This window comes from Nicotiana tabacum, chromosome 24 (assembly GCF_000715075.1).
Source record: "Nicotiana tabacum cultivar K326 chromosome 24, ASM71507v2, whole genome shotgun sequence".
Classification (NCBI taxonomy): domain Eukaryota; kingdom Viridiplantae; phylum Streptophyta; class Magnoliopsida; order Solanales; family Solanaceae; genus Nicotiana; species Nicotiana tabacum.
In genome coordinates, this window is record NC_134103.1 from 56,786,527 (window position 1) to 56,802,575 (window position 16,049).

The following is a 16,049-nucleotide window of genomic DNA, read 5'->3' on the forward strand; positions in this document are numbered from 1 at the left end:
TAACAATAACATCCCGATACTTCTAACGATGTTAATCTATAGAAGAGGGGAGAATTACAAGCATGATTAGAGAAATTCGTATGGCAAGAGCTGCTACAGTGATGACCCAACCTTCCCTCAACTAACACTACAAGAAAAGGGTTTATTAGGGACCAAAAATTAAGGACGGCTAGAAAATCTGGTCTCTAAATGTATATAAATAAGGACAAGATTATTTTCTGGCCCATAATTCTCGCTAAATTGGTGAAGAGACAAAATATGGTCTGTAAAATAGTAAATATCTGGTCCTAGTGTAAAATTAGCGGAGAGACTAGAGAGTGAGGCGCTAACCGAAGTAACACCTCTCTTTTTTACCAAATTAAATCTCTTGTTTGTCAAAATTTGGTTCTTCAAATCCCTAAACCCTTTTCGATATACTCGATCTAATAATTCATGCTACTAACCCATGTAAGCCCTCTTGTTCCGGAGGTGATATCTACGAAAACTTTCTAGAAATCCGATCTCCATTGGTTCCATGGCCGATGAGTTAGGCACGAAAACTACAAAAGAAATGTAAGTCCTTATCTATCAAAAAAATTCTTCTTCTTTTTTCCTAGTTAAAATAGTTTTTCTATGTAATTTATAAATGATGTATATTTTGTGATTTTTGTGATTTATTTATGAAACAGTGGCGAGGGTTTGCCGATTATAAATTCGTATGCTATTTCTGGAATACCAGCGAGAGAAAAAATGGGTAAATCATATGTGAAAAAGCCTACTTTCCCTAAACCCAGAAAAGATCGAAATAAAATTCCAATTTTTTTTCAGATCTGGTTATATATTTTGGGAGTTGGCGGACTCGTCCTTTATTACCTTTTTTGGGGCATTTAGGTTTGTATTGTTTCCTCTTAGAAATTACTCACCCTACAACTCGTGATGATAGGACTCTCAACTTTTTGAGACCAAGATCTCTTGGGCCAATTGCGATAATGAAGATCTAGAATTTTTGGTTAATGTCATGGCTGGGCGTTGGGGAAGTGTAGTGATTTTAGTTAGAGATACTCTTTTTGGTATTCTCTTATTAGATAAGTATATGTTCATCCTTTCTTGAATATCTTTGAGAACTAGATGGAGATGATGACTCTAGTGTAAGTGTCATAATTTGGTACAATAGAGTCATACAGTTTGGGTGAAGCTTGAGATTTTTGGTCCTTTCTTTATTATAGTCTCATTGTGCGAGTAATCTAATTAATTAGATTCTGATATTCTCTAGTTTGTACACCACTTTGTTTGAACGATGGTTGCTTCTGTAGTTTTGCGGGGTAAAATTAGTCTCTTTATAGTAGGAATAGGTTGATGCTTGATATCATTTGGGGTACTCGTGCTACTAGACTGTACCTTCTGTGTCTTCATGGTTCGGGCAGGGGAGGGGGCAGGGGAGGGTATGGGATGGGAGGGGAAGAAGCAAGGTGTTGGGGGCAAAAGTGTGAAGTTCTAAAATTTTGCTCTAGCTCTATTTGATTGTCCTTTTAATTGTTGATAACTTAGCTAATAGTTTGGTTTATGTTGCCAACTGTAAAATATTATTTTTTGTCTTGGTCTACTTGTTATATTTTAATTCAGTTGGTCATACCAAATTTCTTTAAGGTTCCATTCTGTTCTCTTGGTGTTATCATTCTTTTACTCTTGTGCTAGCCAGTTACAATATATATTCATTAACAGTTGCCTCTGTCTATATTGTCATTACCCTTGAGCTTTGGTGGGTAAAATCCGCTCATTTTGAATGAATCTTCATTTTACAGACAAGTAAGTCTTTTTAAGTAAAAATACTACATTAGATTTATCAGATCTTTACTTAAGCATGATATCGATTTAAGAAATATTGGTACAATTTACGAGATGGCGCTAATGGTTAATGAATGGTGACTCTAATTATTTTAACATAATGTAATATAGGTCAGAAGAATACGTTTGATAATTTGAGTAAGATTATAGTAAAATTCTTTCTTTCTATTGTTAGAAATTTTTTACCACTGATGGAGTAGGCAACAATGGAGCTGAAAGATGTTAATTCCATGGAGGAAGTGCCCTTATTATTGCAGTACTACGGGTATAGAGTAGCAATATTTCAAGACCTATCCATTATTCTTTTTCTCTATCGTATGAAATTTTGGAGTTCATTCATTTCATTTACAGTGTTCATTGACTTCTGATTCTTCTTCTTTACTAATACACTAGACATGCCATAGTTGAAGAATTGTGAGCTTTGGTGCAATGATTTATACATATTCATGAAATAAAAAATATTTAGATGAATGTTAGGAGAAACTAGCAAAAGAAGGGGTATAAATTAAAAAGGTCTACATGTATCTTGTTATCAGACGATCAATGACACTAGTAATTGAAAAAGCCACTGAATACATTAGTGGGAAGCTTAACATCTTTGTAAGTGAGATACCTTAAATTGTTGTGAAGCTCATATTGAATTTCTAATTGAAGATTACTGATCATGTAAGTTCATACTAAATCTTTTAATCTAATGCTCCCCGCATTCAATGACTTGAGCAGTTTTGGAGACTCTTTCTTGTTTTATATTTTTTATTTGACTGTGCTGTTATTGAACTGTATTTGTAAAATAATTCTGGAGAAGATAAAATAACATATAAACAGAAATATAAATGAAATAGAATTTAATCCGAGCCCACTGAATTCACAATATTTTCTTAAGGAATTTAATCCCCTCCTAGTACCCAAGGTTGTAGATTATTTCCTCCCAAGATAGAATGAATTACACACTGGTGTAGCGATACTTTAAACACCAGTGTTTCAGCGAACACAAAGATCGGTACCAAATCACACTTACTGTTGCTTTGTTTGTAGTTAAAACAATGCAGAAGAAAGGAGGAGAAGTCAGAAATTCGTATGGAAATCTGAGAGAATGGACTGGTATTTATAACTAATGTTGATCTCAAACTTAAGAGGTGCAACTCTTCAAATCCGAAGAGGTGCCAACTGTTTCTTCAAATCTGAAGAGGTGCAAATTGTTCTTCAAATCTAAAGAGGTGCAAACTGTTTTGTAAATGTCTTTTACAAAAAGCGAAGGGCATATACTATTAAGTTTGGATTTAATATTAATATTCCGTTTACAAAAAATTGGATATTTAATAACAACTCTGTTAATATTTACTATTTACAAATAAATTTGGCCCAAAAAATTAATCAATCAATCATTTGACCAAATCCAAATCCAAATCCAAATCCGAAGCCGTAGCCGTAGCCGTAGCCGAGCCGAGCGAGCGACGACGACGACGGCGCGAGGCTTGCCTTCTTCTTAACTCTTTAAGAGCTAGAAGAAGTGCAATTGTATATATACCCATCAAAATATTTTCCTCTTCCAATATGGGACAATATCCCTTTGTCAAAGAGAAAAACTCAAATATTTTCAATTTCCCTCCATTTCCCATTCACCCTCTTTTAAGCTACATTTAAGCTAAAAAACCCAATAATTTTAAGCTGCATTTAAGCTTAAAAACCCAACAATCCCCCACATGAATGGGGAATGGCTATATCACGGAAATATGCATGAAAAATTGTGTGATTCACAAGCAAGGATTAATTGTATTAGGATAAGTAGGTTTCCCTTTGAACTTTCCATAGTGAACTTATGTTGGATATATTCGGTCAATCGGTAGATTTGATATCTTTGAACCGTCGAACTTTGGTGTATATCTAAACAACCATAAGTCACACAACCAACCCTTAACCGTCTTTGTCTCTCATTGTTGTGTTCGTTTCAGCCATGAATACTGCCTGGTTTAATAAGTGCGTAGAGAATTGGCCTTACAAAATTTCCCTTGAAGCGGCTAACACTTCACACTTACATAGGTGCTTCCTAAACGTGTCATTCCGTAGATACACTATTTGATACTTAAGGTGACCCCCCCTGCTTCTTCTGATCAACAAGATACTTTTGAAATTCTTTCTTTGAGATGCATATAGAGGGTCCCTCAGATGTCTCCCCAGCTCCTTATGGAAGGCCAGCTACTAGGTCGTGAACCTGTCGTATTTTTTCGGAGAACATAGCAAATGATCCTCCTGCAGAAGATGATGGTTGGCTTCCCTGGTCGTTCAAAGAAGAATATCCCAACTTTCTCTTTTTGCTTTTCACGGCGGCGCCCTATCCTCTTTTCTTAAATGGAGCGATAGGCTTTCCCGGATCTATCCAATTATCTTCCGGATCCTCCTCAACCCCTGCAAGTTGGCACAACCCAGTGAAGAGAGATGGGAACATTAGTGATTGACCATCCTGCCTCAGATAATCCCTCAGCCCATTGATGAAAATCCTACCAACATTGAGCCGGATATCATCAAGAATGGAAGCGATCATTTGAGCTCTCATTATTGGTATATTCCATATATTCCCCGTAGGAGAGATGCGACTGCATATGATGGCTAGCCATATCTTTGCTTCGGCAATGAATTCTTTGGATGTGATCCCTCTTTTTTTCAGCTGCCCATGGAATATCCGCACCCAAGCACAATTTGGAGACCAACCACTTGCGTGAGGCACAATCTTTCTCATGGAATGGAGCCATGTCATGGTCCTACAGGTGATAGATTCGATTCACAGCTTTAGCTCCGAAATTCACCATTTTGCCACGAATCCTCATGATTGAATTTCTTAACTTGATGGCACTCATTGCTCATTTTCTTTGCAAGACTGAGGGGCAAAACAGGTCTATTCCATGGCTACAAGCCTCTGATGGAACTCGGGAAGACGTTCTGGGACGTTTTCCAGCAATATACCACTTTCTAGGAGAAACTTTATCGTAATCAACTCAGCATAGTTCCGTTCATGGCATTCCAATGACAAGAACCGATGTTGGTCATAGTTTTCCTCCACTTCCAAAAGGTTGTCATGCGCGGATTCGTCAAAGTTAGAGCTCATTTTCAACTTATGGTAACTGTATATAAATGATTGGAGTAAAAATGTGATATGGGTATGAATACATTGCAAAATAACTCAAATACGCCAAAGAAATGATTGGACAGTCAAAACCCAGCCTTAGAAACAATTTCAGGACTTTAAGTTCAGCAGAAGTCTGCTCTCTGATGTCGCAATTGCGACATTTTCCTCGCAGTTGTGAAGGCAGCAAACATTTTCATAGTTCACAATTGCGATCTCATATTCGCAAATGCGAAGGATGCCAGATCTAACTATTTTTGCAATTGCGATCACCTCTTCACAAATGCGAAGAGGCCATCGCAATTATGATCTCGTCTTACCCATCAGCCTTCTCTCACTGAAAAGTCCCAATCTCCAAAAATTTTGAACAAAGGCACACTTTTAAAGATCCCAATCAGTTATTAGGCACACAAACATGCATTAAACTTCACCCACAACCACGAATTGAATAAATGTCAATGATTCGGCCAAGAATTTCATTCAGGCCTTTCATCGAACACATTGAAGGCACACAACTCATTTCACATTTTAACAAGATATGTGTACTCAAACCTTCCTATTTTTCAAGCAAAGAAAGAAGCTCACACTCTCAACCAAACTCACCCAGAAGTTGAAACAAATATTTAGCTGAGTTTTCTCAGAATCATTCAAGATTAAAGTGCCAATGAACCCTAGTTCTTGAGAAACATGGATAGAAGAAGTAGAAGAGGATGCTACAAATCATAAAGAGTACAAAGATTAAGCGTTCATACCTTGAGGCTTGCAAAGAAGAGTGAAAATTGATGGAATTTAACAGTATGGAGAGAAGGACAAAAAACATCGTCAGTTGAGAGCACCCAAGTTTTTCTTGACTTTTCCCCAAAATGAAGCAATTACCCGTTTAAGACCTACAAATGTCACGATTTCAACCCCTTGCTCGGTTTTGTGACAAACCAGGCACTCGCAAATGCGAACATATACTCGCAAATGTGATATCTGGGATTTGGACCTGCTATTTCCTCATTGCTCAATCTCCCCACTTGTCGTCTCAAACACTTCCAAACTTCTTGCAACTTGGTATATTGATCAAAAATAATAAAATAATCCATTCTAAAAAGAAAAATCGAAAACAAAAAATTAAAATTGTTAAAAATGACTAAAAAGTTGAAAACGATAGGTTGCCTCCCACCAAGCGCCGCATTTAACGTCGTGGCACAACGCAAGTCAACTTTACCACTTTTTTCTCCACTTGAAGGATATGAATTGGGCACCGAACTTGGAATCAAGTTTGTGACCACGAGCGGCGGGGGTGGTAAGTAGATGATCAAGCTAAATATCAATTTCTTCATTTTGCATTTATTAGATTTCTTTTGAGGAATTTCATTTGGCGTTCTTGAACTTTCAAATTGTAAAATGTATGGCACTTGTTTTTCTTCTTTACACTTCCATATGGATTCACACGGCTCAATTCCCGTATCACCATAAAATTTCAAAGTTGAAAAATGCTTGGAATGTGACATCAAGCCTTCAAATTGCAATTCTTTTCCGGATTTTGACATTCTTTTATCCCCCGAACTAGAGTCAATTTCAACCATCATTTCAACTACACCGGTTGACTCTAATTCCATATTTTTATTGGCATCACCAACACGAGAATGGACCAAACTTTTAGTTGACAATGTTGAACCGTCATTAATGACTTTGTTTAATCTCCTTGAATTTAGATCTTGGGATCTCCAGCTTCTAGGTAGAGTTACCTCCACAATGGCTTGTTCTCGGCCATAGTCCCATTCCCCTCGATGATTTATCAACTACCTCTCTAGTTAGGCATTTTGTAAGTGGATCCGATACACTATCGCTTGACTTTATATAGTCAATCGTGATAATTCCTCTAGAGAGTAACTGCCTAACGGTTTTATGTCTTCGTCATATATGACGAGATTTACCGTTATACATCACGCTCCCAGCCCTTCCAATTACCGCTTGACTATCGCAATGTATGTATATTGGTGCCAACGGTTTGGGCCAAAATGGAATGTCTTCCAAGAAATTCCGGAGCCATTCAGCTTCTTCACCGGCTTTATCTAAGGCTATGAACTCAGCTTCCATTGTAGAACGGGCAATACAAGTTTTCTTGGACGACTTCCAAGATACCGCTCCTCCACCAATAGTGAATACATATCCACTTGTGGACTTAGAATCAGTTGAACCGGTGATCCAATTTGCATCACAGTATCCCTCAATCACCGCAGGAAAATTACTGTAGTGCAATTCAAAGTTCTGGGTATGTTCTAAATATCCCAAAACTCGTTTCATTGCCATCCAATGAGATTGGCCTGGATTGCTCGTATATCGACTCAGTTTACTTATAGCACAAGCTATATCTGGTCGTGTACAATTCATGATATACATTAAGCATCCCAACACACGAGCATAATTCAATTGTGATATGCTTTGGCCTTTGTTCTTTGCTAATGCAAGATTCACGTCAATTGGAGTCTTTGCAACTTTAAAGCCCAAGTGCTTGAATTTTTCAAGTATTGTCTTAATATAATGAGATTGTGACAATGCCAGACCTTGAGAAGTCTTATTGATCTTAATCCCCAGAATTAAATCAGCAACTCCCAAGTCCTTCATATCAAACTTGCTAGTTAGCATACGCTTAGTCGCATTTATGTTGGCAATGTCATTACTCATTATCAGCATATCATCCACATATAAGCAAACAATGACTGTGATTTGGAACATTTTTAATGTACACACATTTATCACATTCATTTATCTTAAAACCATTTGACAACATTGTTTGGTCAAATTTCGCATGCCATTGTTTGGGTGCTTGTTTTAGTTCGTAAAGAGACTTAACAAGTCTACATACCTTCTTTTCTTTACCTGGAACCACAAACCCTTCAGGTTGTTCCATGTAAATTTCTTCCTCCAACTCTCCATTTAAGAAGGCCGTCTTAACATCCATTTGATGAATTTCAAGACCATACACTGCAGCTAATGCTACTAACATTCGTATGGACGTAATTCTTGTAACTGGAGAGTATGTATCAAAATAATCAAGACCTTCTCGCTGTCTATACCCTTTGACTACAGGTCTTGCCTTATATTTATCAATAATGTCATCATCTTTCATTTTCCTCTTAAAAATCCATTTAGAACCCAAAGGTTTATTTCCAGGAGGAAGATCAACCAATTCCCATATATGGTTGTTCAATATGGATTCTATTTCACTATTGACTGCCTCTTTCCAAAACAATGATTCCGAAGAAGACATAGCTTCTTTAAATGTTTGAGGCTCATTTTCCAATAAGAAAGTCACAAAATCTGGTCCAAATGAAGTAGACGTTCTTTGACGTTTACTACGTTTTGGATCCTCCTGATTAAATGTACTTTCTTTTGTTTCTTCCCGAGGTCGTTTAGATCCTTCACCAATCGACTCACATTCCTTTTTATACGGGTATATATTTTCAAAGAATTCAGCATTATCTGATTCTATAACTGTATTATTATAAATGTCGGAATTTTCTGATTTATGAACCAGAAATCGATATGCTTTACTATTGGTCGCATATCCTATGAAAACACAATTAACGGTTTTCGGTCCTATTTTTACTCTTTTAGGTTTAGGAACTTGCACTTTTGCCAAACACCCCCACACTTTAAAATAATTCAAGTTGGGCTTCCTTCCTTTCCATTTTTCATATAGAATGGATTGTGATTTGCTATGGGGTACTCGATTAGTATCCGGTTAGCCGTAAGAACGGCCCCCCCCCCCCCAAAGTTCTGTGGCAAACCAGAACTTATCAATAATGCGTTCAACATCTCCTTTAATGAACGATTCTTTCTTTACGCAATCCCATTGGATTGGGGCGTGTAAGGGGCCGTTGTTTGATGAATTATTCCATATTCTAAACATATTTCTTCAAAAGGAGATTCATATCCGTCACCCCTATCACTTCTTATCATTTTAATTTTCTTGTTAAGTTGCGTTTCAACTTCATTTTTGTATTGCCTGAATGCATCTATTGCTTCATCTTTACTATTAAGTAAGTAAACATAGCAATATTGAGTACTGTCGTCAATAAAAGTTATGAAATACTTCTTTCCACTGCGAGATGGTATTGACTTCATGTTGCAAATATCTGTGTGAATTAAGTCTAAAGGATTTAAATTCCTTTCAACTGACTTATAAAGATGTTTAACATACTTAGATTCCACACATGTTTGACATTTTGATTTATCGCATTCAAACATAGGCAATACTTCCAAATTAATTATTTTTCGCAAGGTTTTGTAATTGACACAACCCAAACGTATATGCCATAATTCATTTGACTCAAGTAAGTAAGAAGAAGCTGAAATTTTATTATTATTCTCAATAACCATTACATACAGCTTGAAAAGGCCCTCAGTGAGGTAATCTTTTCCTATAAATATTTCATTCTTACTTATTACAATCTTATCGGATACAAAAATACACTTAAACCCATTCTTAACAAGAAGTCCAGCAGAGACTAAGTTCTTTCTAATCTCGGGAACATGAAGGACGTTGTTCAAGGTCACTACATTACGAGAAGTCATTTTCATAAATATCTTTCCAGATCCTTCAATTTTGGCCGTTGCAAAATTTCCCATAGAAAGAGTCTCTTCGGGTCCAACAAGAGCATATGTAGCAAACGCTTCTCTAACAGCACAAACATGGCGAGTGGCTCTAGAATCAATCTACCACTCCTTAGGATTTCCCACCAGGTTGCATTCAGAAAGCATAGCACACAAGTCATCGATATCTTAGTGCTTTTCAACCATGTTTGCTTGACCCTTCTTCTTGTCTTTCTTTGGAGCACGACAATCTGCAGATTTGTGTCCAGCTTTTCCATAGTAGTAGCAATTTCCGTTGAACCGCTTCTTGCTTGGGTTGCTTTTCGGTCCATAAGACTTCTTCCTCTTTCTATCCTCAACAATGTTTGCTCCCATTATTGTTTAGTTTCCACGGCCTTTCTTTTCAGCAACTTTGTTGTCCTCTTCGATTCTCAACCGAACAATGAGATCTTCAAGGGACATCTCCTTTCGTTTGTATTTCAAGTAGTTTTTGAAGTCCTTCCACAAAGGAGGCAACTTCTCAATCATTGCTGCAACTTGGAATGCTTCATTGATGACAAGACCTTCAGCGAAAATTCTATTAGTAGAAACAATATAATTAATACTTTCAACATTAGTATTAATTTGACTTATACCTTCAGCAAGGAGATCGTGAATAATCACTTGTAATTCTTAGACTTGGGTAATAACAAACTTGCTATATACCATTTTATAGTCCATAAATTTAGCGGCAACAAATTTCTTTAATCCGACATCTTCCGTTTTGTATTTCCTTTCAAGCGCTATCCACGGTTGTTTTGACGTCTCCATATTACTATAGACATTATACAGATCGTCCTCTAGTCCGCTAAGAATGTAATTCTTGCATAGAAAATCAGAATGCTTTCACGACTCAGTCACGAGAAAGTGTTCATTTTCTGGAGTTTCATTGGGCAGAACAGGAACATCTTCCTTAATGAACTTCTGCAGACTTAAAGTCGTCAAGTAGAAGAATATCTTCTACTGCCAGTGCTTGAAATCAATCCCGGAATATTTTCCGGATTTTTCTGCGGGTGCCAATACCGGTGTTATTTGGCTTGTCGATGCATTGGCAATCACCATAGGAACAGTCTAGTTCCCGTTGTCATTCGTCATTTCTGTAAATAAATGACACGAACAAAAGTTAAAATTACGTAGATTTTAATCTTCACTGGAGTAGAAAACCACACAGGTTTTAGTCTCCAGAAACAGTGAGTATAACACAAATATAGAAAATATTAAATTCCTTAAGCTTGTTATTGAACTATATTTGTAAAATAATTCTGGAGAAGATAAAATAACGTATAAACAGAAATGTAAACGAAACAGAATTTAATCCGAGCCCACTGAATTCACAGTGTTTCCTTAAGGAATTTAATCCTCTCCTAGTACCCAAGGTTGTGGATTATTTTCTCCCAGGATAGAACGAATTACACACTGGTATAGCGATACTTCAAACACCAGTGTTTCAGCGAACACAAAGATCGGTAGCAAATCACACTTACTATTGCTTTGTTTGTAGTTAAAACAATGCAGAAGAAAGGAGGAGAAGTCAGAAATTCGTATGAAAAATCTGAGAGAATGGACTGGTATTTATAGCCAATGTTGAGCTCAAACTTAAGAGGTGCAACTCTTCAAATCCGAAGAGGTGCCAACTGTTTCTTCAAATCTGAAGAGGTGCAAACTATTTTGTAAATGTCTTTTACAAAAAGCGAAAAATCCGAATAGGTGCAAACTGTTTTGTAAATGTCTTTTACAAAAAGTGAAGGGCATATACTATTACATTTGGATTTAATATTAATATTCCGTTTACAAAAAATTGGATATTTAATAACAACTCTGTTAATATTTACTATTAACAAATAAATTTGGTCCAAAAAATTAATCAATCAATCATTTGACCAAATCCGAATCCGAATCCGAAGTCGAAGCCGAAGCCGTAGCCGAAGCCGAGCCGAGCGAGCGAGCGAGCGACGACGACGCGAGGCTTGCCTTTTTCTTAACTCTTTAAGAGCTAGAAGAAGTGCAATTGTATATATACCCATCAAAATCTTTTTCTCTTCCAATATGGGATAATATTCCTTTGTCAAGGAGGGAAACTCAAATATTTTCAATTTCCCTCCATTTCTCATTCACCCTCTTTTAAGCTACATTTAAGCTTAAAAACCCAAATATTTTCAATTTTCCTCCATTTCCCATTGATTTCTTACTTGAATTTGCTATTCTTGGAATATCATGTTGTTGAAATTGGTATTGAGTTGCAAAGGTCGTGGTTCCTATTAAGGCAAAGTGTAAGTTATGAGATTTTATTTTATTGAGTTACTCTCCGGTTGTTATTGTTGAGACTTGTGTACATTGTGGCTGAGTCGTGGGCTCCTTATTGTGAAATTTTGTTATTGTTTGGTTTTCTAGCAAGTTGTGATATTTGGGCACTTGAGGTGTGAATTGTGATACGTTGTGATATTGATACGTATGCGGTGGTATAAGGTCTGGGTGTTGAAATGCATGCAGTGAGATAAGGTGGGCTTGATACGCGTGGCTAGTAGGAAAACTACTAGAAGCCATGTGATATGATAAAGTGGGCTAAAATGCGGGATGCTATTTCGGAAAATGATTTTTAAAACTAAATGTAAAGGCTCCCGCGGTGATATAAGAAAAGGCTGTGAGTTATATTTATGATTTGGGACTACGAGGCGGTACCTCGGTAGTGGCCCTTATTGATCTTTCTTTATTTGATGTAGTTGCTTTGGTTGTTTATTTTCTTAACATGTTAATCCTTGCTTCTTCCTTGTTGTATTAACTGTCTTGATTCTGTGTTGTTAATTTCCGTAAATTTCCTTATTGTTTCATTTCCATTTCCATTGTCATTATCATTATATCGTTATGTATGTCGTCTTGTTTCTTATTATCTCCAGTAGGGCCTTGACCCGACCTCGTCACTACTCTACCGAGGTTAGGCTTGGCACTTATTAGGTACCGTTGTGGTGTACTCATATTATGCTTCTGCACATGTTTTGTGCAGATCCAGGTACATCTTATCAATCCCGATACTAGCGAGCTGAGCTTGCTTTTGGAGACTTCAAGGTACACCTGCCCGCGTCCGCAGGCCTCGGAGTTGCCTTCTATCTTGTTCTTTCTTATTTCATTTCACTTTTATAGACAGTGATGTATAGGATTGTTCAGCACTGTATTTAGAGCTTGTGACTTATATTTCACCAGGTTTTGGGAGGTGTGCGTATTGAGTTTAGAGATTTATTTATGAAATTGTTGGAGTTTTGAAATTCTAAGCTTTTATTTAATGTTTCCGCATATTGTTAGGCTTACCTAGTCTTAGGACTAGGTACCGTCAGACATCTTACGGAGGGAATTTGGGATCGTGACATGAGTGTTTGAGAGCGGTGAAGTGGCGCAGTTTGGTTGGCTCCGGGAGAGTGGCATGGATTGCCAACATGGATTGGAGGGTTGGACCTGGACTGGGTCAGATGTGAATTGGGTCAACGTTTTGGGCTAATTTTAATTTAAAATATGGCCAATTTATGTTTAAGAGTGCAATTGCAATTATAGCCATTTAGCCTTTAACCTCTTTAAAATTAATTTAATTAAACATAATTAATTCCAATAAAACGTAATAGAAATTATAGTCATCAAATACACTATTAATTACTGTAATTAATTAATTATTTATTAAAATACCTTATTTTCCAATTATGACATTAATTTTGAATTATTTGAAATAGTAGGTTAATTAATTAAAAATTAAGGAATAATTATTTAAATCAATTATAGAACTTATGTAATAAATATAAAGGTTACTTTACTAGTCTCAAAAATAGTAAGAGTAATATATTTTATAATTATGTAATACCAAATTATTAATTTCAACACTATTAATTACTAATTTATACAAAAATAGGTATTATTGATTTGAAAATATTTTTAACATATTTATTGCAAATTACTAAGTATAAATAAAATAACTTTAAAAGGGAGGGTAAAAATTGGTTGTCAACTGCTACTTGTTGTACACTCACCATGTCTACTTTATATATTTCTATTACTGTTTGACCTCTAGTAAGTGTCAAGTCGACCATTCGTCACTACTTCTTCGAGGTTAGACTAGATACTTATTGGGTACGCATTGTTTTAAATACTCACGCTATACTTTTGTACTGGTTGTACAGTTACTGAGACAGGTACTTCTAGTGGTCACACGGGCGCGTAGACGCACTTTCACGGAGACTTAGTGGTGAGATGCTTGCCTTGCTTCGATTTGCAGCACCGGAGTCTCCCTCTACCTTATTTATTATTTCTGTCTATTTTACTTCACATAGTAGCTATAGTAGTTTTGTATATTCCCTAGATTGCTCATGCACTTATGGCACCGGGTTTTGGGGGCTACTAGCAGTTATGCACTATTGTAACTATTATTACAATCACCATGGTTTATGTATTATTCACACTTAATATTTTGGGAAAGAAGTATGTAAGGTTCCATGAGATTTTACTTTTATTCGGTGTATTTAAGGAAATTTCTTATTTTAAAAGTTAAAAAAGAATAATTAAATTAGAGGTTCATGTATTGGCTTGTCTAACGGCGGCGTTGGGTGCCATCGCGATATATTATAGGTTTTGGGCCATGACAGGGATCACACAACCTCAGAGCATCCCGCAGGAGATAACCCGCCTGCTTAACCTCAACCTGAAAGTTCTCTATGCCCTTTCATGGCCACAACCACTATACAATCATTTAATCCTCTCGAATCTTAACTCGTCAACAAAACATAAGAATATACTTCATTCCACATTTGAACAACTAAAAGATCCCTAGCATACTCATAACTCAAGACGGTATAACACATCAAGACAAAAATCAAGCATCCATAGTCCTTTACGCCCCAAGCAAATTCTTCTCGTCACATCCAAAGCATCTATGCATAGTCCTCAGTTACGTAATACTCTTCATATAGCTATCCAACCACTCACTGAGCCATCAATTCCACTCCCAAGGACACTACCAGACATATAAGTCCAAAAACACATACTCACACAATCGAAACCACCGAGCCCAAGCTACGGTCTGAACCTGGCCTCAAGTCCTCCAGACTGGCCTATCTTCACAACACAGAGAATACATCTCGCACCTCATCCGTAACATCACAAGTCGTCGATGCACAGTTGATACTGAGTGCTCAACATAACATACAAGTGGGTGGAAGAAAATCAACGATATATGCTTCAAGCTGAATAAATGTTGCACGATAAGAAAGATGAGAAGTTTTTCCTAGATGCCATGTAGCCTCTCGAAGATAGGTATGGACGTCATCATACCGATCCGTAAGACTCCACTAGACACTTGCTCATGACTCGTAGAATCTATGAACCTAGAGCTCTGATACTAACTTGTCACGACCCAAAAATCCACTTAGTCGTGATGGCACCTAACCCAACCCTCTAGGTAAACCAAGCAATAGTCAACCCAACTTTAATGAAAATAATGATAATTTAATAAATGAAATAACTCAATTTCTATACAATCACTCCAGGATTGGTAGTACAAGTCATGAGCCACAAAGACTTTAGATTTACAAAGCTGATATGAAATAATTACAACATCTCTTTGAAATATACATAAATAGAACTCAAATCTAAAACTACCAAGGACAAGTGGTAGCCATGTCCGGACAATGGTTACATCTTCAATGTCAGTTCCTGCCATGTGTAGCAACATTAGCTCCAAGAGTGCAGAAGTGTAATATGAGTACAACCGACCCCATGTACTCAACAAGTATCATAACTAACCTCGGCGAGACATTAGAAGCAAGGATTATAAACGATACTCGCTAATCACCTGTATAGCTCATTATTCCAATAAGTACAGAACAGTAATATGGTCAAATCATGAAATCACAGATAAAACCACCTTGGTGCACATAATTTTCTCAACGTACCCTACTCAGTCAACAATCCAGCATATAAGGAAAATATGCAAGTAAATCAAGTAAGCAGTCAAGGGAATGAAAAGTAAATATGTAATGCAATAACCAAATATCAATCCATAGCGGCGCGCAATCCAATCCAAACAGAAATCACAATACGACTTTAAGGCCCACATCAGAATCTCAATAACTGAATCAAATCACTGTCCTCCCAAGGCCTACATCAACCAGAAACCCATCGGTTTCTCACAATCCGCGCGTACACCACCAAGAAGGAACATGAGAGGGTGACCCCAGGGGGATGGATCCACATCTACACGCTGCATGGATAACTCACGTGTTGCACGGACAATTCACATGCTAATAATATCAACCGCACAGACAACTCATGTGTTGCATGGACAACTCACGTGCTAATAATATCAACCACACAAACAACTCATGTGTTGCATGGATAACTCATGTGCCAATATCACAAGCTGCCTGTCGTGGTCATAGACTCAATATCACAATCCGCCCGCCGTGGTCACAAGCACAATATCACAATCCGCCCGCCGTGGTCA

The 16,049-nt window shown here is 37.1% G+C and overlaps 1 long non-coding RNA gene across 1 annotated transcript; it reads left to right on the plus strand.

Annotated features, from left to right (window-relative positions):
* Nucleotides 1–255: 255 nt before the first annotated feature.
* LOC107814811 (uncharacterized) lies at nucleotides 256–12,831 on the plus strand. Its single transcript, XR_001654644.2, has 3 exons — nucleotides 256–552; nucleotides 2,000–2,096; nucleotides 12,573–12,831. It is a non-coding gene; the product is annotated as an uncharacterized LOC107814811 (long non-coding RNA).
* The last annotated feature ends 3,218 nt before the right edge of the window (nucleotides 12,832–16,049 follow it).